We start from the raw sequence: 27,172 nt of genomic DNA, 5'->3' as shown, positions 1-27,172 counted from the left end.
AGAAGGTATTTACAGCTGAAATGACAGTCCCTGAACACAGCCTAGCATTCCCAATATCACTGCTGTAATTGGGGGATGGGAAAGATCCACTATCACCCACCACTTAACCAAAAAAGTTATGACCTTCCTGCATTTAAAAATGACCATGCATGAGAAACTGGAAAGACAAGAGAGTTAAGTGACATAGTAAATGGTCACCAGGAAATTACCAGGAAATTAATATAACAAAGAGGCAGTGCTAAGGGGAGAGTTGGACAGCCTGCTGCTATTTCATCAGGTCATGCAACTGAAAATATTAGTGAGAAAAAGAAACTATTTATCTTTCACAAAGACAGAAGTGAAAAGCGATCTGGGCAGTCTGACCTTCTAATCTGAGTTAAGTCAACACATCAACAATAAAAATGGACTAATATTTCAAGGAATTTTGTTTTAATGACTGTGGGGGTTCAAGTTACCGTGGGGTGTTTTCCTGTAATATGATAGAATCCCACTAAATGGTCATTATTTGACTTCTGGTAATGGAGACATGAAAGCTCTGTGTGTGTCCTGTGTTTCTGTTGCAGGGGTCCAAAGGCTATTGAGATGGGTTTCACCCATATTGTTTTGAATTTATTTTCTCTTAATAAATGGTAACACACAGTTTTATATAATGGCAGCCCAAAATGGATTTCTGCTTTGCGATAGCTAATTCATGGCAACTAGCTTCTAAGACAGTATGTGAAAGTGAACAGCTGTGAACTGATAAATATTAGGAATTATTAAATACACATTTTTACAAATGTAGTACTTGCCCATTCCTTACAAATATTTTTCTGTTTTGAAGTTCAGTCTTCAGCATAGCACAAACAATTACTGAAATAAGTGTTATAAAAGAAACAAAAACAGATGGGAAAACAGGGAAGTGATAAACACAATAAAATAAATGGCATGACCTAAATTCACCAGAGATATCAACTGACTAAGCCAAGATTAAGAAATCACCTCTCACTGCCCAGTGCTTTCCTTATTAAGAGTGTTGATGCCTCTGTCTTGGTCTGAAAGAAAGATGCCATTTAAGGAAAGCTGGAGCATCCCTTGGAATGGAAAATTTGACCCACTTTCCTCCGAATTATTATAGCTTTGAAATGAAGAGGCCTTCAGACAAAGATATGGGAAAAGAAATACCGGTTCTTTGCTAGTGTGTGCGCACTAGTGTGTGTAGCAGTGTGTGTCTGTATAACCAGGCAAGCGAACAGCGGCGCTGCTGGCACAGCCAGCGAGAGCAGAAATCCCAGGCAAGTCTCTTCCCGCTCTTTGAGCGCTTTGGTGCGGTTCCGGTGGCGGCCGGCAGGGGGCGCTGCTGGCTCCCGGCGGGCCGGGCGGGCGCGGTGATTCCCCCGCGCCTGCAGGGGGCGCTGTGCGCGGCCCGGCCAGGGCTCCCTCGCGCCCTCATGGCGGCCGGGCTGGCAAAAACGGGGCCCAGCAGGAGCCTCGGAGCAGCGGCTGGAACGCCAGTGTGGGCTCACCTGGGGCTGCCAGCAACAGGCAGCAGACACTCTGCAGCTGTAGCTGGAACCGCGGGTGTCCCGGCAGGCAGGAGATGCAAAGCTACGGTGTGGCAAAAAGCCGGAGCTGTGGCAGAGGAACGGCGTGGCTGGGCAGTGGCAGCTCGGCTCCCAGACACAGCCAGGAGAGGCTCCCTTGGAGGGGGAAGGGGCTCAGAGTGCCGGGGCTTTCCCTGAGGCACCTGAGCAGATGATGAAAGTTCTTTTTTTAGTGAGGTGGTGTATTAATAAGGTCCCAGTGTAATGGCAGCTCTTACAAGAAGAGCTCCACTCATGGTAGAAGAAAGCAGGAGATGGAACCCCACAGTGGTGCTGAATTGTCCCAAGAGCAAATGCAGCCTGTCTGCCCCTCTGAAGCTGACAGGGAAGAGAGCTAGGAGCTGCACCCAACCCGCTCTTCCAGCCCAAACCTCTGGGTATCTCAGCTGCTCCAAGGGAAACCCCTCAGATGACAGAAGTGCAGCCAGGTGCCCTCCTGTTCTTGGCAGCTTCTTTTGTCTCTCCTAAATACCAGTCGTTATATTTCTTAGTCACAGATGGGGCAAAATTCCATGACAGAAAGAAACAAAAGGAAAAATCCTAAACCTCAACATCCCCCCATCTTTTAGAAATGTTAAATAGGATTTGGGGATATAATCCAGCCATCCCCAATATTTTTTAATGCATGCTGGCATTGATGGATGTGATCTCAACAAATCTAGGCACTTTAATTTACTATGGCATAATATCAAGAAAGCACATTACCTGAAAATAACCTGATTTAATATACCCTTGATTTTACCAATGCACTATCTGCATGTATCTATAGGTAGACAGATAAATCACAGAATCATAGTGTTGTTTATGTTGGCATGGACCTCCAGAGAAGACCAAATCCAACACTTCTACAGTTAGCAGGGACATTTTCAACTAGATCAGGTTGGTCAGGGGTCTGACCTTGAATATTGCCAGGCATGGAGTATCTACTAGCTCTCTGGATAACCTGTGCCAGTGTTTTATCATCCTCATTGTAAAAACTTATATCTAACTGTGAGAAACGACCGCTCACTTTTTAAAATTTTAAGGTTTATTACACCTTAGCAAAAAATACAACAAAAGTACTGAATAAGGAAAAATTACAGCACTGGGAGCCCCCCACTGCCCCATGGCTGTCAGCCACATGGCTCCTCTTCAAGATGGATGCTTCACCTTTTATATCTGTAGCCCCTCCTAGAGCTTTGTCAGTCAACTCCTTCCTTGCTGTCCAGTGGTGGAGGTCACTTTCTTGCAATACCATAACTATACATTTATAAAACTTCTCTTAATAAGGTTCACCCCTTAATTGTGAGAGTCAACCGTCTCATTACTCATCAACAATATAACATAAATTGACCCTCTTTCAGTTTAAAACTATCACCCCTTGTCCTATCACAACAGATTCTGCTTAAAGTTTCATCCCCATATTACTTATAGGCCTCTTTCAGTTATTGACAGGCTGCAATGAGGTCTCCCTGGAGTTGTCTCTTCCCCTGGCTGAACAACCCAAGCTCTCTCAGTTTGTCTTCACAGGAGAGGTGCTCCAGCCCTCAATCCTCTTGGTAGCTCTGCTATGGACCAGTTCCAATAGGTTCATGTCTTTCCTGTACTGAGGACCCCAGAGCTGGAAAAGCACTCAGGATGGGTCTCATCACAGTGGGTCAGAAGGCTGAATAACTCAGCTTGCTGGCCACTCCTCTTTTGATGCAGCCCAGGATATGCTTGGATTTCTAGGCTGAAGGTGCACATTATCAGGTCATGTCCAGCTTTTCACTCACCAGTATGGCCATGTCCTTTTTTGCAGAGCTGCTCTCAAGGACTTCTTCTCCCAGTCTGTATTTATGTCTGATGTTGCTCCAACCCAGGTGTAGCACCTTACACTTGGCCCTGATAAATCTCAAGAGAGACTTGTGGGCTCACCTTTTGAGGTTGGCCAAGTCCCTCTGGATGGCATCCTGTCCCCAGGAATGTCAACTGCACCACTCTGCTTGATGTCATCTGCAAATTTGCTAAGAGTGCACTTGATCCCTTTGCCTATGTCATTGATGAAGATTTTAAACAACACTATTCCCAGTACAAACCCCTGAGGGACCCCACTTTATCACTGATCTCCATCCATTGAGTCACTGACCTCTAGATGCAACCATCCAACCAATTCTTCATTCACTGAATAGGCTACCCATCAAATCCATACCTCCTCAATTTAGGGAGAAGGGTATTATGAAAACCATGTCAAAGGCCATACAGAAATCCAGATGGATGATGTTCTTGGCTTTTCCCTTGCCCAGTGACATAGTCACTCCATGATAGGTTTGTTCTCCGCAAGGAAGTTTCCCTTTCAGTTGCCCACAGCCAGTGCACTGCAGCCCAATGCAGAAGTGTTAGATTTCTAGTGCTGTGGGAATGGGCAGGTAGCAAGTGAGCCACTTATCCATGTTATCCCACTGCACGAGGTCCTCTTTCTTACAAAAAACTTGCCCAGAAAAGGATAGTTTTCTAAAATGTGTGAATCACAGGAACAGTAGAAAATGTCCTTATTTCAGGATGTGAGAGCTCATTGTCGGAGTGTTGCGATGCCCTGGGAAATACCTTCTCTTGCACTGTTTCTGCATCTGCCTTCTCTACCTCAAAAAGGTTAGCACTCGCTAAATTCCTTCATCCTTATAGTACCTCAAAACCATGCCATCTAATCTGTGCATGCCACGTAAAACACAGCTCATGTACCTTGTCACTGCTGCCACCTGGAACAAAACAATGCACAGTGCTAGTTACAGCTATAGGGCTTAGACACACAGCATGGGTCATGACATGGAGAACCAGGGAGTCCCAGCAAGTGCTCTGGCAGTTTCACGTGGGGAGCAAAGATACAAGCTGAGATGTAGGAGACTAGCATACTTTGGATATGAAGAGAAATTCTCATGTCAACTCAAGAAATTTTATACTCAAGGAGGATTATGACTCTTCACTGCTACAGCCACCACAAACAAAGGAAGAGTCTCTTTACAAAATGAGCTATGCTAAAGTGCTGCCAGGGGTTGGCAGCAGGGAATTCAGGGGTGGTTTCCATGAGGAGAGCTCAGGGACTGTCCCATGCCCAACATGGATTGTTCCAGTCAATGCTCAAATGGCACCCTCACTGGCCAGAGGTGAGCAGTCCATCAGTCAACTAGTAGGGCCTTTGGAAAAATATATGTAGGAAGGGGTGAAAAGCATCTCATACTAGTTTTGAGATAGGAGAGTGATAAATATGTGACAGCAACAGGTCAGCAGACACCAAGGTCAGTGCAGAAGGAGAGGGAGGAAGTGGTCCAGATGGTGGAGCAGGATCAAGACCATGGAGAAGCAGATGTCAACCCATCAGAGCAAATATTTACTCTTTGTCTGAACCATCAGAAAAATACTGTTGTTGTTTCGATACAGGGCAGGTAAAACACCTGTTTTCTTTTTTCAGGGATGTCCTCGGACATCTTCCAACTGTCTTTGAGAAATATCTTGCAAAAGTGGCAGCTCGGAAAGATTCTAACTTGGCTAAACCTAAAATGTCTTGTACTAGCCTCTAGATTTTTTTTTACAAAGAACCATCTAAAATAATTTCCTACTTTTTCCTATGTAGAGTAATTTCTAACCTAGATTAATTTCCTACTTCTTTTGTCATAGCAGGAATCCAGGACCATATTACATTGAAAGAATGTAGATTTTATGTTATACAGTCATGAATGTCAAATGCTTCTGTTTTTCTACTGCTCATCTGAATAACATTAAGATAGACCACTTAAATGGTCAGCATAAATTTGATTTTAAAGAAAATAGGCCTTTTTTTTTCTAAAAACACTAGAAAGTGTCCTTAGTGGGAGCAGTTTATATCCATTTTTTTTAAAGAAAGCTGCACTGAAATTACTACAGCAGTTGTCTCAGTAAGGATACAGCACTACGTAATCAGCATCAGGCAGTGTGACACAATTAGTTGAGACACTAGCCCTCTGTTTCCAGTGTATTCTGCAAGCCTACAGTGTATTCAGTGTACATGTTGCTGTAGAAATGCAGAAGTCCTGCTAATGCCAAGAATATTTACCTCACCCTGTTTTTATTTGGACACTTACTCACACACTCAGACACTTGTGCAGATGCTTATGGGATAGATGTGTTGTATCATTGACCACATGAGTTGTGGCTTACTAGATTCTCCCAGAGGTCCTTATGGGCCAGATTGCATTTCTCATGAAGTCTGCAGTCAGACAGCAGTGGGCTGTTAGCTGAGGGAAGGACAACGCTGCATCAGGATAGCTGAACAGAGCAATATTCCCTAGCAGCAGCTTGCCACAGTGAGGGGATTCATCCTAATTTACTTAATAGGACCAGAAGTATTTGGGGTTGTTTGAACAAAACTTCAAAGCCAATTGGGCTAACCTTATGTGAAGTATTAACGTGTCATATCTGAGACAAATGGCAAACTTTGTGATGCAATGTAATTTTTTAGAAACTACACTTCATATTGTAAAACCATTTAAAAATCCTGACTAGCTTTTTTGGCCAAGAAGAATCTGTCCTTTTCTTGCTCTTGACTATATTTCAAATACTATAAACATCAACTTTTACTGGAAAGATAACATCACGTTAAAATTCTAATTAAAGCAAACAAGAGCTGAGAGTGCTTAGCGTAGGCCTTTTTATTCTAGATTAGCCAAGTCATCAATTTAAAACAGGAACAAGACAAATAAATATGACAAAGTAGAAATGAAAAATTGTCTTTCAGATACACTGTGCCATTTATTCAAAACAGACCAAGCAGAACACCTGGCTCCTTAATATGGAACAGTAGTTGGGTTAGCTCCATTAAGGGAAATTGATTTCAGCAGAGATGATCTTGGAAAAAAAAGTAATATCCAAAAGAAAGTCATATGGAATCACTTGTCATTCCCTGCTCTTCCTTTTCAAATCTGTTTCAGGGAAAAATTTTCAGGAGCATTCAAACATAGTTTTAAACATAGCTTCCTTGTGTCTTCTTCCAACAGAATTCTTCATGCTCTACTTCTGATTAAAGGATCTGTTCCCATCAGATTTATACAAACACCACGTTTTATGGTATCAGATTCCAGTTCTTATTCCTTCAGCTACTGTTGGTTTCCTGGTTATTCTTCATCTACTGTAAAAGAAATTACCACTTCACATGAATCACTTATTTAATGCCCAAATTCAGCTAAAACAATTGCAACAGAAGGAATGAAAAATGGAGATCTCAAAGTTATTTGATTTCATTATTAATTAGTTATTTGGTTTTAGTCATTGAGTCTGATTCTGTGAGACAGTTAAGAACCTTTCCCCATTCATTAATGTTCACACCACTGCTGAATTCAGTTTCAGTTTCAGTGGCTGGTAAAGAGTTCAGCATCTTGTGAGCTCAAATATTTTCTTGGTCACATAGGCAGAAAGGAATTTGGGTAGGAAACCAAAACTGCAAGTTGGATGGTAAAACTTCTGCTTTCACAGAAGATAAAATCTCCAGCTCAGGAAATCATAATCAGACTGATCTCTGTCATGACATTTCAAGAAATCCAAGTTCAACATCTTAGAATTTCTTGCATGTTGTGTAGTCACCTTAAATGAGTCATTATTCTGTAAACACAAGAGAAGTTAAATTGCTTTCTTGTTGTTTTTTCTGCCTTGCCCTCTTCTCTGTCTTGCTTCTGTGTGTCATATGCTTCTTAGGAAGGACTAATCTAATTCCCTTTCTCAGAAAGTTTCAGAGAATCACAAGATGGTTAAAGTTGGAAAGAACCACTGGAGGTCCAGCCTTGATACTCAAACAGGGCTACCTACAGCAGGTTTCCAGGTCCATATCCAGAGAGCTTCTGAAGGTCTCCAAGGAGGAAGATTCTACCACGTTTCTGGGAAACCTATTACAGTGAGAAGTCAGTGTATATCCAAATTTTAGGAATGTTTTTTAAGCTTCCTAAGTAAGCTTATAGAAGATTTATACATTGCCTAGCAAAAAGAGCCATCTCCTTGTCTGGTGGACAAGTGATGGCTACCTAAAATAAATAACAAGAAGAGCACTAGGGTTTGCAATCATGGCAGTGTTTGAGATCTAGAAACAAGTAACATCAGTATAAGATTATGCATGTAATTATATTGTCACACGGAGGATATATTGTGTTTATCTACTTAACGGTATTTTAACTACTTCAGTTGCTCTTCAACAGCTGGTCAGCAGTAGGATGGAGGGTTCGGTGCATACCTAATGAAGAAGGGCTTGAGAAACACTATTCTAACACTGTGCAAGAAAACATATATGTTACTGATATGAGATGGCACATACTAAGTTTTACTGCTGTAAAACATACAGATTGTGTGTTGTCTCAGACGTATCTATTCTATCTTCAAATCTGGCAGAAAATCATGGTGGTTTTTGGCCAGGCTGAGGGCAGCAGGAATATAACTCTTCTGTTGGAAGTCTAGCAGCTAGGGCTTTGCTCCAATCATCAGTGGAAAAGTCACTTCTCCTTTCTAAGCTTGCTTCCTTCACATAGTTATCTATTTGGATTGCAGCTTGCAATCCAAACATGGAGCTAGGTTTGCATCACAGTTCAGGTGGTAGCTTTCAGTAATAGTTTTGGCTGCAGTCTTTTCTTTCTAATTCAAAGAGGGTTTTTGCATTAAACTGTTCACAAAGAGCAAAGCTTTCCTAAAGCTGACTTTTAGTTTTGGAGAATTACAGAATGGGTAAGGGAAGGGAAGGGACCAGAGCGTGTCATCTGGTCCAACCTCCCTACTAAAGAAAGCCAGGGTCATATGAGACGTGGCACAAAATTGTGAATTTCTCCAGTGAAGGAAACTTCCCAAACTCTCTGGACAATCTATTCCAGTGCTCCATCCCTTGCATAAGTAAAGTTCTTCCTTGTATTCAAGTGGAACTTCCTGTGCATCAGTTTCTGCCTATTGCCTCATGTCCTATTGCTCAGCACCACAAAGAAGAACCTGGCTTCATCCTCTTGACCCTCCCTTCAGATACTTCCAGATATTGATGAAGTCTTCTCTCAGCCATCTCTGCTCAAGGCTGAACAGGCCCAACTCTCTCAGCCTTTCCTTACAAGAGAGTTATTCCAGTCTCTCAATCATCTTTGTCCACTGGACTCTTTCCAGGAGCTTCCTCTCTCTCTTGTCCTGAGGAGTCCAGAACTGAGGAGCCCAGAACTGGACACAGCTCCAGATGTGCCTCACCAGGGCTGAGTAGAGGGGCAGGATCACCTCCCCCAGCCTGCTGGCACTGCTCTTCCCAATGCACCCCAGGACACCATTGCCATTCCTGGCCACCAGGACACGCTGCTGGCTCATGGACAGCTTGCTGTCCACCAATACCCCTAGGTCCTTCTCCACAGAGCTGCTTTCCAGCCTCAGCCTGCGCTGGTGCCTGGGGTTATTCCTCCCCAGTTCAGGACCCTGCATTTGCCTTTACCAAATTTCAGAAGGTTCCTCACTGCCCATCTCTCCACCCTGTTGAGGCCCTTCTGAAGGGCTGCACGGCACTCTGGGGTATTAGCCACTGCTCCCAGCTTTGCATATGAGTGACCTGCTGGGGAAGCATCTGTCTCTTTGTCCAAATCACTGATGAAAAAGTTAAACAACATGGAGCCCAGTACTGGCCCCTGGGGACATCACTAGTGACAGGCCTCCCACCAGACTCTGTGTCACTCATCACAACCTTCTAGGATCTGCTGCTCAGCCCGTTCTCAGTCCATCTCTTTGTCCAGTATTTAACTCAGACTTCATGAGTTTGTCTATGAGAATGTTGTGAGAGACACCATCTAAAGCACTGCTGAAGTGAAAGTAAATAATATCTACTGCTCTCTCTTCAGCCATACTGTTTTCATTATATAAGACAATCAGGTTGTTCTAGCATATTTTATCTTTAGTGAATCCATGCTGGCTCCTCCTTCTTGTGATCTTTTTTGTGTTCTATGTTTTGCTTCAACAAAAATAATCAATGGACAAATAAATATTCTTCAATCTCTATTTTTTGTATAGTGGGAAGAAAACCTGATATAAATTTAAAGATTGAGTTCATTTAGCTAGTGTGGGGTTAACTTGCTGCGGACAGCCCCTCTCCAGCTGTCAATAACATCTAAGTATCTGTATCTTTTTCTCTGTGTATGTGCCACTGAACAGCTGCAAAAGACACAAGTGTCATGTTGCATGCCAATAATTTAATCCGTTTATATGCCCATAATGCCTAGAATTAGTATTATTAGAAGCATTATTGCAGGCAGTGGAAAACTTTTGCTGTGTGGTGAGTTTTTGCCACTAACAAAACTCCTGAAAACTAGTGTTGAAAGAACATTTGTGTGTTGACTTTTTTGGGCCTTGTTTTTTTTGAGATTTTGGGTTGGATTGTTGTTTTTTTGGGTTTGGTGGCTTTTGCTGGGTTTTTTCCCCTGTGTATTATCTTGATCCTAAGTTGCTGAATATGAAATAAATTCAATAGATCACATAAAATTATGCCCTATAAATACTTGGGAGGTAGGGTATCGACTGGACAAGCACATTGGCAAAAGTGAAGTTTTCAATTCCAGAACTTTCCCCATGAGTGATGCATTCTGAAGCAAAATATGGCCTTCTGACACCATTTACTAAGAAACCCTGTAATTCTGTCCAAATTGTTTCCAAGACAAAAATATTTACCACACTCTGTCAAATAAACATGACTCAAATACACATTCAATACTTAAGAAACTTTCACCTTTTGTTAAAGCAGTATAAATCCACTGAAGAATTCAATCAGTGAAGCTACTTACTTACTCATCTTACTCATATATTAGATTATCTATATGCTACCCATTGTTAGTATGTATATCCCATGAGTGCTTTTAACTGTATTGTTACAAAGCTAAAAGAAAAATTTTGAAAAATGAACCTTTCTCCTACCACTATATATTTTATGTATATTGCCTTTCAACTAAGTTGCCAGTGCACATATGCAAAAAAAAAAAAAAAAGAAAAAGAAAGTAGACTGAATATTTTATGTCTTTGGAGCTCTATTCTGCAGTCATAGAAAAGCTGTAGAAATCAGAAAATGTTTTAAGAAGGAAACAACACTGGAGTCTACATTTTTATTTCACAAAAATGTTGGCAACATACTCAGCAGAGTTCTCTGGAAATATTTAACTGTTGCCCAGCGTAAGCACCAAATGGAAAGGTATATTTTAATATTTTGTTTTGGCTTATTTGTTCTTTATTTGAAAAATGTCCTGACACAAAATGGATAATCATCAAAAGAACTGATGGCAGGTATCAATCCAGATAGATAGGTTCAAATTAAGGAGGCATAATTTATGTTGACATATTGCAGGATGATTGCATAGACAGGGAAAAACCACAAAGACACAGCTTTTAGAGTGTCCAGGCAATCTGTTTGTATTAGTACTAATGTAATAATTTTCTCTGTACTTCTCTAACCAGAGAAGCATTTCCTATTAAATATGTTGAAACTAGCACAAGAAGTACCTTCTTTCAAGTTTGATTTACTAAGTCCAAATCTACTGTACTGCTCAGAATACACAGTTTTCCATATAAATTTAGGGTGCAGGGGGTGGGGTTGCTTTCAGCCTTTTAAATCTGTGCTGAGGAAGATGATTATCACTGGTTTAACCTATGAGAGCACCTTAATATGCAGCATAGCAATGCCGAATTTTAACCCAAACTGAGGGCTATATTTTATTTTAGATACAGCCATACTTGTCCATATGACTTCAAGAGTTGTGCTTGCGTGCAAAGGCAGGTTTTGACTTTTAGACATTTTTTTGTTTTCATTTTGAGTCCAAATTAGATTATGTGGTTTGAAGGGAGAGAAAGTATTACATCACCTTTATGCTAAAATGAGACATTTCTGTTGTTAATCATAGGTAGCGAGTGAACTATCTGTCATTAAGTAATCAGGAATTAGCTAGTAATTGAATAACCAGTTGAAGATCTGAACCTTCCAGTAAACCTACAAACACCTTCTTACCCTTATTCAGGTAATTGTAATATAAGTGACCTTGTCCTTATGTTTTGGTAAAGGTCAGGGACAAAGTTAAAATAGCAGCAAGAGACTTTGTGGAACCATTGGCAGAAGTTTTAGCTTTGTGTATTTTTAATAAGGAGACTAATCAGCCTTCCAGATGAGAACAAAGCATATGAACTTCTGCTGGAAAGTTGGCAAATCATGATTAAAGACATTGCTGCAGTCAGAACTACTAAAATGATGGCTTTCAAATGTTCATTTTTGCTAAATCTCAACAATCTTTCATTGAAACTATCAGTACTGCTTATTATATTCATTAAGTCCTTTCTTAGACTCAGAAATTCAGCCTTTGGCCTCTTGTGGCTTTGGTACTACCAGATGTTCACATAAAAACCTCAGGACTCATTCCCTCATTTTTGTTTGTTTAGGGCTCTTCCTCCTTCCTCTCATCTCACATTTCAGCGCAGGGTAGCTCTATTTTTTTCTCCTCAACCTCACAAACAATTCAACCTCAGGCAAAACCCATGTGCAGCTTTGCTTAAGGCTGGTAGAAGAAGGACAAAGCTAGGAGTGAGTCATGCCAGAAACATGTGGATGACTGGTGGGAGGGCTCTGAATAGGGTTATAGATCAAGCTTCCCTAGTGCTTTTCCACTGTAGATCTCATAGAAGTTCACAGATGTTAAAAACAATTATTCATGCTGAAGAACTTGACACACATCAAATGTACATTGGATGTCTTTCCCAAGACCTCATAGTAAGCTTTACAGAGAGTTGAAGTCAGGCCATGTGATTTCCAGTGCCAGGCATTTTTCTCCAGTATGTCATAGCCCTTCAAAACACTGTTGGTTATTGTTTTTGAGCAGGATAAATTTTGTGTATCAAGGACCGAGACTTCCAATTCTCCTGAAATCAGGCTCAGAAATCCATGTAATGCCATGCTTAAATAAATAGCAACATTTGTGAATACTCTAGAGCAGGCAAATGTCACCACAGACATCAGTGGAACAGTCTTCCCTCTCTCTCTGCCTGGATCTGTTTTGTTGCCCCTAAGAATTACATGCAGCCAAGGTCTGTGACAGCACTCCACAAAAAGTGCTCTTTGTGTATAGTAAGAGAGACACAGTGAGGATGAGATAGTACAGAGCCCTTTACAGGTGTTCTTCCTATTGGCAGCTCCTTCCACACCAGCAGTTTACCCAGGCATTGCATCCTGCAGATTGTCATTTTCATGACCTTGTTACCCCGAAAAAAAGGGAGAAAAAAAAAAAGAAAAAGTGTCTTTTCATGTTTTCTTTCTTAGTACTGGGTCCAGGCTCTCCCCTGTGTTAACAGAAAAGTTATAATAATAAGGTCTTGCAGGGCAGACATGGAAGATGCAAACAAAACATGAAGCAGTTTTGTGTTTATAAAGCAGGTTTTCCTGAAGGGCTTGAAAGTCCTTGTTATATACAAAGAAGGAAAATTTATTGGTTAAAACTATTAACATAAAAAAGATTCATTTCGTGTACAGCTTTTCACACTTATCTAAAGCAGATACTACTTTCCGTAGCAACATCTTCTGAAATAAAAGTGAGAAGAACTACTCCTTCCTGTTTTCAACAATATTGTAATATCTTGGTTGCTCTGTTAACATCATTTATTCATGTCAGGAAAAGAAAAAGAGGAAAAGACATCTTTTTGGCAGCAACTAAGGTATCAATCAAAGTGAGAGTATCACATTTGTGTATATATCACTGATAAAAATCAGACATATCTAGCCACATGTTTTATTAAAGGTTTGGACATAGAGAGGTTAACACCATTCTACTACTCCAGTAACTTTTACAAGGGAAAAATCTGAAATGCAAGGATACCCATTTCACTCTTCCTTACAGAAGTCAGAGGAAGTGCCTCAATATGCTGGAAGTGTCATGTTTTTCCATCCTCATGAGACTTGACAAGCTGTATTTTGCATCTTTCTCAGATGTTTTGATCTACTTTTCTGTGTTCATCTTTGAGGAAAAAGACAAAGAGGGTGAGGTAAGTGCCTAGATTAGAAGTGAAGTAAGGCCTAGATTAGTTAGTTCTCTGTGCATAAATATGTCTCAGTAGTAGGAGAAACTTCAGACAGAGAAGGAACAGGGGGAAATGGAGGTATTAACTCAGAAATTAGAGATCTAGTGGATCTTTATTCAATGCAAAAAAAAAATTTAAATACTGTAATATAAGAGTAACTGTTCTGTGCTACACAAGTGTTATTTTAGCTTCAGAAGTGCTGAGCAGAGAGCTCTTGTTCCCCTTGGTCAGCTGAAGACACTCATGTTATTAAGAAAGAGTGTCAGGAAACGGGTAAGTGTTATTGTGAGAGGAAACCTGTTTCAACTCCCATGATTGCAGCTTAGCACAGCTGCACCCCAAGAGAACAATAGCAAGATTTATTTCTTTTATAAGTCTCAATTTTACAAAGAACAAAACAGTCCTGTTAAAGAAAGCTGTGAGCACAAGAACTGTCTGAGAGGATGTAAACACAAACGAGAGAGAGGAAGAGAGAGCACAAGAGAGCAGGGATGTGCATGTACTGACAAAAAGGAAAATAAACATCTTTCTGTCTAATATTTAACTGATTTATTTTGAGTACTTAAAGAAGAATACTAGTGATAAAAAGGCCAATATTTTAAGTAACAAACAAAAATTAGTAAGAAGTAAGGCTTGTTTTACACATTGTTATAAGCACCACTACCTGCATGCAAAGCACAAAAACTAGGCACCCAGGCAGACAGCCCCCCTGTGTTTGGGCATCTCACAGTCCATCTGCAAAACCAGGTCCCAGGGGGTGATTTGCTTGCCTTCCAGTGGCCTGCCACTTCTGCCTTACATCTTATATTTTTGTTTTACTCTTGCCATGGTACAAGCAAATCTGGATTTATAAGCAACACTTATGTTGCACTGTCTGCATGCACGTGAGGCAGGTGCATGTGCATTGGCGCCTCATCTCACCCCACAGGCACAGACATACACTCAGATCTGCAGTCAAGGATGTGAAAGGGGGGATAAGGAATGCTGGGATGTGTTTTGTGTCTTGCCAGTCACTGCCTGGGAAAAGACCAGCAATTCTCTTTGTCCCTTCTGTCTTTTGTGGAAAACCTTCTGTATAAAGGCTTTCCAAATAGATGGACTTTCTGTTACTGCAGGTGTCTTCCCAAAATGGGCCTCCTTCCTGTTTGTGACTGCTGGTGCTGCGGGGCTGGTTGTGAAGGCCTGTTGTTCCCTACCACTGACCCAGCACTCAGACCCCTGCCACTCATCAGCATTCTGTCTTTGCAGCCAGCCCGGAGAGATTCCCATGCCTGGGGAGAAGATAAGCCAACAGGAAATCACATTCAATGCAGTGACCATGTTAAGTCTGCAAGAAACGTCCTACCCCCAGTTGGCTGTTTTGCAGTTGAGACAGGCAAGTCTGCTTCTCAGCTGAGAAAACAGAGCAGCTATTCTTATGATTATGAAAAATAAAAGTTGAGGAAACAGACACAATAAAAGAAAAAGCCCAGCCATCAGAAAAAGCACTAAGCAGACAGCACATCCTACCAAGAGAGATCATCTCTGCATTTATTTTACTAATGAATAACTAAAGCTGATATATGTATACTTAAATGTGGAATACGGCTCCCATTGATCTGAGAAGTTATTGTTTGGGTGTGGAGGAGACTACAAGCAGGTTATTTTGTGAGAAATACATAAAAAGAACTGCTCAGATGCATTCCTAAATTCTGCCTTAGAAGCCAAAATTCATTCCAGTTACTTTTATTTGGTGAATCTTTTTTTCAAAAGGTCATGGCCTTCATCACCCTGATCTATTGTAGTGCTCTCTTATGGTGATTTTGACATGTCAGTTCAGAAACATCAGCATTCAAAAATGGGAGAAGTTATACATTTTGGTTATAACAGAGTACTTAGTCAGGAAGTATTTTGTTTTCCGATCTGCTGTGGATAGAAATCCCTCTGACAAATCCTTCAGTTCTCCTGTGTTTCTGTTTCCCTGTCGCTGTGTACAGAGAATCAGCTATATTTAAATTGCTGTGAGACATAAGATATACTTTTTTGTGTACAGAGCCATGAATACTGGTTTTTGAAATGCCATCACCTATCCCTCTCTATTGTCAAAGAAAAATATATTGTGATCTGAAAGACATAAATATCTGTATGCTATTGTTTGGATGTGAAGTCAGAAGCATTTTAACTTAATGTTATTTTTTATATGAAGTATCTGAACAAAAATTCGTATTTCAGAAGGAAGGTAGAGCATGGGAAAACATGTGGTAGTCATGCCATACCACCTAAGACTTCCTCCTATTTCTCCTTCTATTCCTACGTGTATGTTGAAAATAGAATGAAGGAAAAGGAGCAAAAAAACCCAAGAGGATCGCATTAAATAAGTTGGTACACAATTAAAATCAAGAAAGCTTCCAACTGATTTCAACAATTTTTAAATTTAAATTTTTAAATTTAAATTTAATTTAAATAAAATAAATTAAATTTTAATTTTAATTTTAAATTTAATAATTTTAAGATAATTGTTTTGCTCTACAAGCCAAAAGATAAATTCACAGTTAAAATTTTCAGAACCAGTTTTATCTTCTTAAGCAAAGTGATTGATCATGCATTTATTACAAAAACTAATCTTACTGTTAAAGCAATTTTGAAAAGAGAATAATCTGACTTATTTTTACCTTATTCTCATTGTCAACTTTTCCTTTTAGATAGGCAGGTTGTATTCCAATTTATGTCATTACTCACAGACATCCAGCAATGTGTTGAAGCCCATGTTTCCAAATGCATAAAACAGGTATCATAATTTAAATTTTTTATCTCTATTTTTCTGTCACTGATTTTCAGAGAGTGAAAAGAAGAGATTATCACAGTGTTGATTTTGTTTCTATTAACATCTGTTCTCAGATGCTAGGCCCTCTGATGTTTTAATGTATTCAGTAATAAGGCACTTGCCCCAAAAAGCAGGAAATTGTTTAAAATCTTTGGGAAAATGGTATGTCTCTAACTTTCCACTAACAATACTGTCATAAAATATTACAGAAGAAACTTGTATCTGTCATCATTCAAAGAGATATCAATTTAAGTTAAATTATGAAGGGGTCTGGCTGCAGAATTTCAGCCTTGTTGGTGCTCAGGAATCTTGTAGCAAACACAGTATCCAGATTTTCTTGTTTGGAGCAGATGTTTTCTATTCCTTCACATATAGGAGCACCAATAAATATGAAGAAATTTTTTAGACCATCTCTAATGACAAGATTTACATGAGCTAGGTATGCATTACTAACCCTTGCTATTAAATGTTCACATCTGTTTTAAGACATCATTGTGAGGATCACACACTCACCCAGTGAAAGGGGTCAACTCTGCTATCCCCATAAGAACATGCTTCTCATTTTCCTGGGACATGACTGTCCCTCAGACTTCAAGTGAAAGAGAGAAGGGAGACTTTTCCTCCACTCTAGTCAAGCCACATGTAGCCAAGCAGAATTTCCCTTCCATGTGGCTCTTATGAAGCAGTTATCAAGGACATGCACTATCTCTTTCTCCCAAAGAACATGTTAGAGAGGGTGTCAGGAGCAATACCTCTAGCTCCTTCTCAGTCAGAAAGATGACAGCTTTAGATGGGTATTTTCTACATATGGGGTATTTTCTACAAGGGAACGGTCTCTCTCCTGAGAAAGACACTTCTTCAGCTACCAGGCATTCATAACTTTTACTAAGTGAGAAACCTTCCACCACTTATTCTGTAGAATTTGCAAAACCAAAATGAAATTCAGACTTTAAACAACCAAAAGGGTCAAAACTTCTTTAAAATAGCAAAATTCAGAGCAGAAAGCCAGAAGTAGATACAGAACTCTCTTACCAGCAGATGTCAGACTTCTGCTATTTCCAGAGCTCCCAGAGGAACACCTTTTTTCCCTCATCTCCAGTCTTTCCAATCTAGATACCTTTCTAGATACCTTTCTAGATATCTAGGTATTTTCCAATCTAGAAATCACCTCCAAAAGAAAAAGGAAGGAGCAGAGAAGGAAATTTCTTACACTCTACACACACTGCAACCAGAAACCTACTTTTCCTTTCCAGTAGTTCCCAGTTTGCCTCACTCCCCTTAGTTTTTAACTACCACCATAACTTTAAATATTTTGCTAATTTACAAATTTAAAATCTGAAATTGCCCTATCTTCTCCTTCTGTGATTGCTGTTACCATGTCCAAGGGCAGGATTGCTGGTAGTAACTACCACAACTTGGCTACCAGCAGCCAGCCTTTGGAGGGATCAATAAACATCAGGTAGGAAGGACTACTTCAGTTCTCTGCAGTCAGAGGGAAAAACAAACCTGGTACCATATGAGCCATCATCCTCCTACATGCTGGAAGAAATAATCTGAGGGGTTGCCAGCTATAATTTTTTTTCCAACAGAAATGTTGCCTGATACTGTAATATTTGGTGTCCTTTCTGTATTAAGCATGCATAATCAGTTGTTTTATTAAGTAGTTATTAAAAAGTCCAGTGATAGACACCCCTTAGCCACAACACAGAGTAGCAAAGACATTTGGAAAAAGACACTCAGCTTGCCATGGTGCAATTTTCAAAGTGAGGCATGCAGAGGACAAGGATCCTACTTGCAGAGAAGGGCTGAGTACTATCCCAGGAGAGGCTATGGTAGGAAAAGGAGAAAGTGAAAGATAGATGTGATACAGAAGATGGAGGGAAGGAGGGAAATCACGATCCTTGCTCGGCAGAAAATCCCAGAAGGCCAAACCAATAGAAAATAGTATTTTCTGGGGAGTAATCTGATCTGTCTGTTCTGCTGTCTCTCTGTGGGAATCAACATGGTACAAAAAACATGTCCCCTAAAATGCAGGTTTTCTGCTGATCCCACGCAAGGAACACTATGGTCAGGAGAAACATATTCTGATTTCATCTAGGGAAAATCTCTTAGGAACTATTTCCAGTCAGCTCAGCTGTGTTGCTCCACACATCATAAGTGACTCAGAGTCATAATAGCTTAAACAAATAAGCAAGTAACAGTTGAGAAGAGAAATCAAAGGCACAAAGCAGTAATGAAAGTCATGTTTCCAATTGCTTTTCATACAAATCATCAGAAGCTAAATCAATCAGTCTATAAAAAAGGGATGAAACTTTGTTCTCCATGTCTTGGATTCCCTTTTGTGTGATTTGCTAATTTAGCTTCTTTTGTTTTTCTTTGCCTTTTAAGTAGTTTTCTATAAGCAGAAAGCAAAGAAAACATCTTGATTTTGCAAGATATTTTCATTTGAAGACAAATGAACTAGTGGCATTTTGCAGTAAGTTTTTTAATTATCTTTTCTTTTTAGGGCCTTTCTCTTTAACTCAGCACTGATGCACTCCTTTCTTTCACAAAGGTTCTATTTCTGTCTGTGCGTAGTTTTGAGATTACAGTGGCCTAAGAAGCCCTTTCTTCAAGGAATCATTTGGCAAGAAACACAAAAGTATATTTTTTCCATGTACTATTTTCCATGTCTTTTTGAATTTGTGGTGCAAGTAAACAAAGAAAACGTCAATTTCTCCTAAAACAGGTCCAGATTATTCATCTGGCCTTGTAGAAACATCAAGATGGCAAATCAACAGGTGAAAAAGCAAGCACAGTTTCCTCGCATTCCTTCTTCCCACAGGTACACAGGGGTTTTTACTCCAGTATCCCTGCAGGAATACAAAAACCAATCAATTACTGTCATATTTCTCCTAGAAAATTAGCCACACAATTAGCTTAGAAAATTAAATAGGATGTTCTCGTGCATAGCACTAGAGAAATATAGCTTGAGGTATTAGTTTGCAAATAACAACTTTTTCAAAAAATCTAAAAATATACAGGTTGCATTAGGGAATTTGGGTCCAATTATGCCCCGTTAATCAATACAAACTACAGGATATATGGATAAGGATGTAGGATTCACTTTGACAGACAGTTTTCAGTGAAAAGTGGTTTATTGTCAATGTTTCTATTCATGGCTGGAACAACCTAAATAATGTTTTTTTGACAGAAGAGAAGAGTGAAACATTTGGAAAACTATAGTGCATCTTGTTCAGGACAAAAACAAAGGTAATTTTACCTCTATTATGGGGAAAAGCATTCACAGAATCCACTAAAAACTTCTCACTCACCTCCAGGTTAATAAAGGGTGGAGTAAGTGTTGCAGCTGTAGGTTCAGATATATTACAGTTAAGCAGTCCAAGAAGTTTATTGCCTGTTTTGTGAAGGTTAGTTCATTGAGTACACTCAATGCTGCAAGCCTCATTAAAGCTCCAATTTCTGAATAAAATAATTTTGCCTGACAACAAGATCCTTAAAATGCATTTTTTCTTGAATGTCTGTTTTAGATCCAGATCCCAGGCTTTTCCCTTAAGGCATCTGAAACCCGGCTGCAACTTGCCTTCCAAACACCTAGCCCACAAACAAGAGGGATCATGCACAGGTTTCTGTGGCAGACACAAGGATCCCATTCTCCTTCTGCCATGTGAAGATAACACCCATACTGCACTCAGAGCGCAGTGGATGATAAACAGGAGGATAAACTAAGTGGTTATGAACATGCAACTTCCAGCAGAAATGGAGATGAGAACTAATTACCTTGTTTAATTTCCAGTCATAATCCTAGGGATTAATTTGTGGCTGTTTTATGAGAGATACACAGACAACTGTAACACTGTATTGATGATTTCTTCTCCAAGCTGCTCAGGAGTGGGATGGAGTACTAGAAGAGGACTGCATTACTGCTGAACCTCCAAGAACCCCAACATAAAGAATTAAGTTTATTGAACTGTTTTTGTAATAAACCCTTGCTTTCAGTTATATAAGGCATTCTACAGTTTTTACCTTTCAATCAGAAATTTTCCAAGATAGCCTTTTGGAGTAGTACTACATAGTTAGTTTGTTGGAGGACATGAATTCAAAAAATCGTCCTACATGCTTTAGAACAAAAGGGAAGTAGAAAGCTATGCATTTTCCTCAATGCAATAGTCATAGATTCATTTTGCAGCACTTCTGACTGAGAAGGTTAAAAAAAAAACTAAAACCAAAATAGTTTAAATGGGCAAAAGTCAACATTTAGCAAGGAGGAGGTTAAATAAATTGCACGAAGTCTGGGTGAACATTAGTTTAGTTTATGGAAAAAACAAACCCTCAATGGAAAAAACAAACCCTCAAACTTCCACTGCAGCCCCACAGTTCAGACATGAGATGTTTCTCTGCTTCTGCTATCAATTTTTTGTGAGAGCAAGGCAGAGCAGCTCCCAAACCTTTCAGCTTCCTACACCTTCCAAGCTGACCCCAGGGGTACTTCACTAGCTCTCCCTCAATCCCCTGGGGGTCACAGCACCTTCTTGGAAGACTCATGGACTTTGCTCTCCTTTCCTGCAGACAGCCCTGTTATGGCAGTGCTGCCTACACTCCCTTAGCTGCAGGTGCCAGGGTACTGCTGTTTGTCTGGTGGATTTTGTTACTGCAGCCCTTCAAACTGGCCTTTGACTTGAGACCACCAGTTTGCTTCCCAGAAGGGGATTACGAACAAGTCAATGTGTCATATCAGCTTATTATATTTAATTCCTGGAAAGAGCCAGCTGTCCAAATCAATGAACTATGTAAAAAGGGTTTAGTCCATTAACAAATCCTTGAACTACCCATAGCTTCTTCTGGTGTGCCAGAGCTTGTGGAAAGATGACACAGCTCACACAGCAATGTGACATTGTTGATTTATAATGAAGGATGTTGTAATGCTTCCCTGCACTGATACAGCTCACTTGCATAGGAAAAACTGTAACTGTTCTACAACATTGGCAAACAAAACTGTCCTCAGCCTAAAAAGCTGCTCTTTATTACAGTGGAGAATACTGAGTAGAAAATCAATGCGAATTAAGTAAAATAATTACTAAAATAAAAGCTAGACCAAATCTTCTCTTCAAACCACACCTGAACGAAAATTCTTATTTTAGCTGATGTAGATTTACATTGTACCCCACAAGCTGCTACTCCTCATGTGCAAATCCAACTATTCAGAGAAGATCAGACATTTACCAGCTGTGTTTCTCCACCCTGAAGATATCAATGGTTAAAACAACAACATTTTACAGTATGGACAACACAGTCAGTTTTCATGAAGAAAGGGAAAGAAATTTCCGTTACCGTGTTGAACAAGTTAACAATAGGATCATTTAATTTTAGCCTTACTTTAATTTTTTTTTCCATATTTTTGGCATCTCATTTTGATTATCACAAAAAATTATCTCTTTTTTCATGAGAGTTATTTTCAGCATTTACTGTTAAATTTGTAACATTTGCTGCCAATTAGAAAATCTGGTTCCTGTACACTGTCACCAAGTCCATTTTCTGCTGTTCAAGTTATCTGTCCTGTGAAGGAGTGAACTGCATTTCAATCCGAAGGAGTGAACTGCATTTCAATCCATGGCTGGAAACACATAGATAAAGGAGCATAACTATCCTACAAACACTGTGTTAATACGATAACATGACTGCTTTTATGTGAGATGCAAACACGTGTGATTTTAATTTTTTCTACTTAATTTATAAAATTCTGCAAAGATGTTGTTTGTGGCTGTATCTTATCAAATCAAATTAGTATGTTAGTATGTTAGTCTAGGCCTGTGAGCCATCCCAGTGAGTTAAAATACTGCTTCTTGTGAGTATGAAGAACTGAATAATAGGAGCCTGCAGAGAAACTGGATATCTATAAAACTTGTGAAGTCAAAAAGATGTACTGCTTGACATATCTTAAGATACTTCTCAGCTACTTTTTATAACAGAGTACTTGCACAGAAGGATGGTTTTTGTTCATTGATTTGGTAAAACAGACAAAATAATCTCTAAAGAATATGGTGAAGAAGGTCACACAGCTGCAGTTAAAGGGATGTCAGCTTCTCTTTGCAGTTATGACCTAATTTTCTTTCTACTTTCTCTTGTATATACAGTTGTAAGTCTTAAAACTAGATGTATTTGCTTTCCTAAGTAAATACATGCTCCACTACTTGCTTCCATTTATTTAAAATAGGCAGTGATGAATGCATGATATTTACTAAAAAGAGAGAAAAATGGAGGGATGTCTAACAGAAATGGTTGTATGACAAGAGCTCTTGATTTTGTGCTGGTGAGTGTGTCAGGTAGATTGATAGCTAGCTGCACCTGGGATATCAAACTTTCAAATTTGTTTTATTGGCCAGATGCTCTTTTTATTGTCTTTCCTCACACCTGTGCATGTCCAAACTCACCTACACAAAAGATGTTGCAGACATTTTTCAAGTTTTCTTGGTTGTCAAGATCAAGAGTCCTGAGGCATAGCAAGGTTAATATCGGCATTTGAACCCAAGAATTATCAACACTACTGATTCTTTGGTTTGGGGAACAGTGTCAGAATCATATCCACAGCAAAATATCAAGGCTGCAGACTCCTGACTTGCCTTTGTGAACATGGGGAGAAGGAACAGCTTCTGTTGGTCTCTGAAGAGGTGGTTAATCATCACATATATGTGAGCCATAGGCACTTTTTCCCCAAGCATTTGAGAGAATGTGTAGCTTTCATTTGCTGTAAAATAAACAAAATAGTTCAAGAGATAAATTTTGACTCACAGGCTATACCTATCATCACACAAATTTTAACCTGCCCCTCAGTCTTGCAGTTTTTTCAGTTGGATTTGCATAGCTAAGAATCATTTGGTTCAGTTAATGAGCTGACAGAGAAATATCAAAAAGGGATAGTGATTTGCCTGAATGTCAGATGGTAATCAACGCTGTAATTGCAGAGCCAGTTTTAGTCAGAATGGATTCTTTATTGATATGTACTGCACCTATGTACTTAAATCCTGCAAGTGGTTGGGTACAAAAGCCAGTCTCTGCTTCAAAACTACTTTATGAGTGTCTCCTTCCTGGCATCAGATGTAGTTTGTTCTGGAATCCCCTATCCCAAGGCCATATTCAAGTAGTTGCTAAGTGAGGGACAGAGCCTTTTCATCCACTCACATTATATTGCAGACAATTACAATGTAGTCTGCAAATGAATAAGATTTTTCTCTTTTTCATTTTTCATCAAAATGCATTACAGCTGCAATGTCTCAACCTGCATGTGTGACTTTCCTATATTTAGGCACCAGTCAGTCAGAAGGAGAAACATTATTAAAGAGACTATTAAACACATGCTGCCAGAATTATAAGAAAGCGAAGACAGAGAAGTTAATGAAAAGATGCATGACCTCAGTGTTTCAAACTATATGTATGCTTACGGATGTTTGTGAAATAGAGGAAATAAGATTCCACAGACCTACAAAAGCTGTGGGAACCTTGATAATAAGAGAAATAATTTGTATGAATAGTTCAAAGCAAAGATAAAATATTTTTCATATGCTTAATCTAATTCCAAGATAAAACTGCTCCAACTCTGTAATAGAGTAAATAGATTAAAATTCAAAGTCTTACCAAAGAGTTTGAAATTATATCTATTTTCCTGCCAGCTCTTTAGCACCAAGAGCTCAGCACAAAAGACCTTGAAGCAAGCAGATATTCAATCTCTTAGTTCAGCTCATGGTATTGAAACATAAGCACAACATTTAAATAGAAGGTTGTTCTTTTTTGAGAACATCAGTGTCTGCTAGACTACTACAGAAACAAATTTAAAAGTTCAGACCTTGCCCCTTCTAGGGGAAATTTCTTGTGGCAAATCAGATTCATCAGTGGGGTTATGCCCCCAAACCACAGCATCATTCTTGACTTCTCTTAGATGAAGTTCAGTTAATTTGTTTAATGAGAATCCTTCAATCTCAAAGAAACAGAAAAAGAAACATAGAGCTAAACATCATGTGAACTTTAAATCTTATCCCTCTTCCCGTATGGTACTAAGCCAAATGAGAACAGAGCAAACAAAGAGAGAATAAAGTTTAAAAATAGTTGTTCCAGGCCTAGAATATGCCTCAATCTGCTTCTCTCTTCTCCCCATACTTCTCTACAATAAGGTCTCAAAGCTCAGTACTTTTGTAAAGGTGTGCATGTGTCAGGGAATATTGTCTTCTCATATTACACAAGCATAATGGAAAGAGAAGGCATACCAATCCCTCCAGACAGGTAATTTTTATCTCAGAATGCTGAAGCAGGTTGCATGAGAGTGAATATGAATTCTTCCTGAGCCTGAGAAGCATGGTATGAACTTATGAGATCCCCAAAGTGAGGCTGTTCTCATGCATTGTGGAGTCTCCAGAAAGATCCTGTGCCTTGTGAACTCTCCTCCAGCTCCTCTGTGCAGCCCCAGGGTGGTGGTGCCTGGCCTGCCCTCGCAGCTTTCTGCCTGCCCACAGAGACTCGCCCCATTCTGCTCTCCCACCCATTCCAGCTGCACACCTGGGTCCATCTGGTACCATCTCTGGCCTTGGCATGGGAATCTTGCTATCTCCAAAGTTCCTATTCTGTCCCAGCCCCCAGAATATACTTCCCCAATACTTCTCTCTCTCTCCTCACATCCATTTGCTGTGCATTGGACCTGTCTGTGGGCAGACAGCATTTGCCTGCTGTGCTGTGTCCCTGCACATCACAGCCACAGCTGGTGTGTCCTCTCTCAGGAGGGATAGCATGGTACAGAGTGTGTCTTCAAGGTCTGCAGAGGAGAGAAAGGCTCAGTGTGTGACTGCCATCTTTCAACCAAGGCAGTCTCCATTCTTTCTTTCTTTTTTCGTTTTTTTTTTTGTTTGTTTGTTTTGTTTGTTTGTTTGTTTGTTTGTTTGTTTTTTAATGAAAGGAAAACTTAATGAAATATCTTAAAGGAGGGGGAACTTGATCAAGTGAACATCTACTCTCTGAAATACAGGTTGGTAGTTTCACAAATTCCATTCTTTCAATTCTCACATTGTATATTAGGTTGATGGTATTATCACTGCATGTTTTGAGTAGGAAAAGGCCTTAAAGATGATGTAATTCCAAACCCCCTGCCTTGGGGAGGTTCACCTCCCACTAGACCAGCTTGCACAAAGCTGCATCCAGCCTAGCCTTGAACAATTCAAAGGATGGGGATGCTCTCTGAGCATCCTGTTCCAGTGCCTCACCACCATCACAGTAAAGATTTTCTTGCTATCATCTATTCTAAATCTTCCTCTTTTAGTTTAATGCCCATATTAAAATCCATTAGATCTTGGAAGACAGCATAAGTAAAGCAAGAGCAACTTTTTAAAACAGAATTTTTAATGTCTGGCCAGAACCTAAACGTAAGGCAAACAGTTTATTCTGTTTCCACTCAGAACACATTTAACAGGATGTTGAACCCCATGCAAAACTGAGGGAAGTTGAAGACAGCAATTATTGTGACTTTTTCTTATAAAGCTACGAATGAATCCAGTCTTTTTTTTTAAGCTTTTTTTCTTTGCTGAATCGCCAAAATTCTGCATTTCATATCATATATATTCTGTAATTCTCTGGCAATCTTTAGCAATTACTATAGGGAAAAACTAAATGGCAGACAGGATTTTTCTTTTGCATGTTTACATTAAAAACATCTCAAAATTAATTCTTTCTTTGGTCCATTTCTAGGCTAATGAGAAGGACATGAATGATATCTTTTTTAATCTCTTTGTGACATTAAAGAGAGTTACTTTCATAATTTCAATTATGATCCCAAACATCACAGACTTCAAATTCGCAATCCTCCTTCTGCTTTTTGGAACTTTGTTTCTCCCAAGGTCTGTAGAACAGAAGAGCAATTATCTCTTTTTGCCTTAACATAAAGAGCAAACAAAAGCATGAATAACAGACCTTTTAAAAAACTTAAAATAAAAGCAATTTTTATTCTGAAGAAATGGAGGGTCTAACAATGGAGCTAAGACTGTTTTTTTCAAGTTACTATTTCTCATTCTGCTAGAAACATGATTTCTTTGCATTCTTTCCTATCAGGATGAAAAAAAAAAAAAGAAGATAAAATAGATAAAATAGAGAAATAAGATTTTAAAAAGAAGTTTGAATTCTTATATGATGATACCTTATGGAATTTTGAGCTTTTTTATTTTGCAAATAAATTAATAGTATGACAGTTACCCTGTCAAAATGTCTGTGTGTGCTCTACATATGTTAGTACAGAGATGAAAAAGCTCTTGTCAGATTTTTTCTTCTTTTTTCAACACATGTAACTTGATGAAATCACTTGAAGATAGTGAGACTGAAGCAGTACTTAGTGGTTCCTGGAGTGGTTCCTGAAAGACCTAACTGCGTGGTCCATAAAAAATTACATTAGTATAAAGCTGCATTTAACAGCTTGAAAGTTGCCTGTACACTCTCCTCAGGCCTCATATTCTTATAAAGTGTGATGCAATCTTTAGGTATAAACTTTTTTTCCCTTTAATCTGTGCCTTGTTCACTGCATGAAAGAGACTCTGTACACTGAATGAGTGTATTTGGTATGCTGTTTTGTACCTATTGTTCAGTGCAGGATCTCCTGCCTTCTTAACTTCATGCTATTCAGGTTATTCTGAAACCAGAATCCTCCAGGACTCCTAGAAACTTTTTTTTTTTTTTTTTTTTTTTTTTTTTTTTTTTTTTTTTAATGCAGTGATGTTTACCATTGTAT

The sequence above is a fragment of the Melospiza georgiana genome, chromosome Z (genome assembly GCF_028018845.1).
Source record: "Melospiza georgiana isolate bMelGeo1 chromosome Z, bMelGeo1.pri, whole genome shotgun sequence".
NCBI lineage: Eukaryota > Metazoa > Chordata > Aves > Passeriformes > Passerellidae > Melospiza > Melospiza georgiana.
This window is presented reverse-complemented; position numbering follows the sequence as displayed.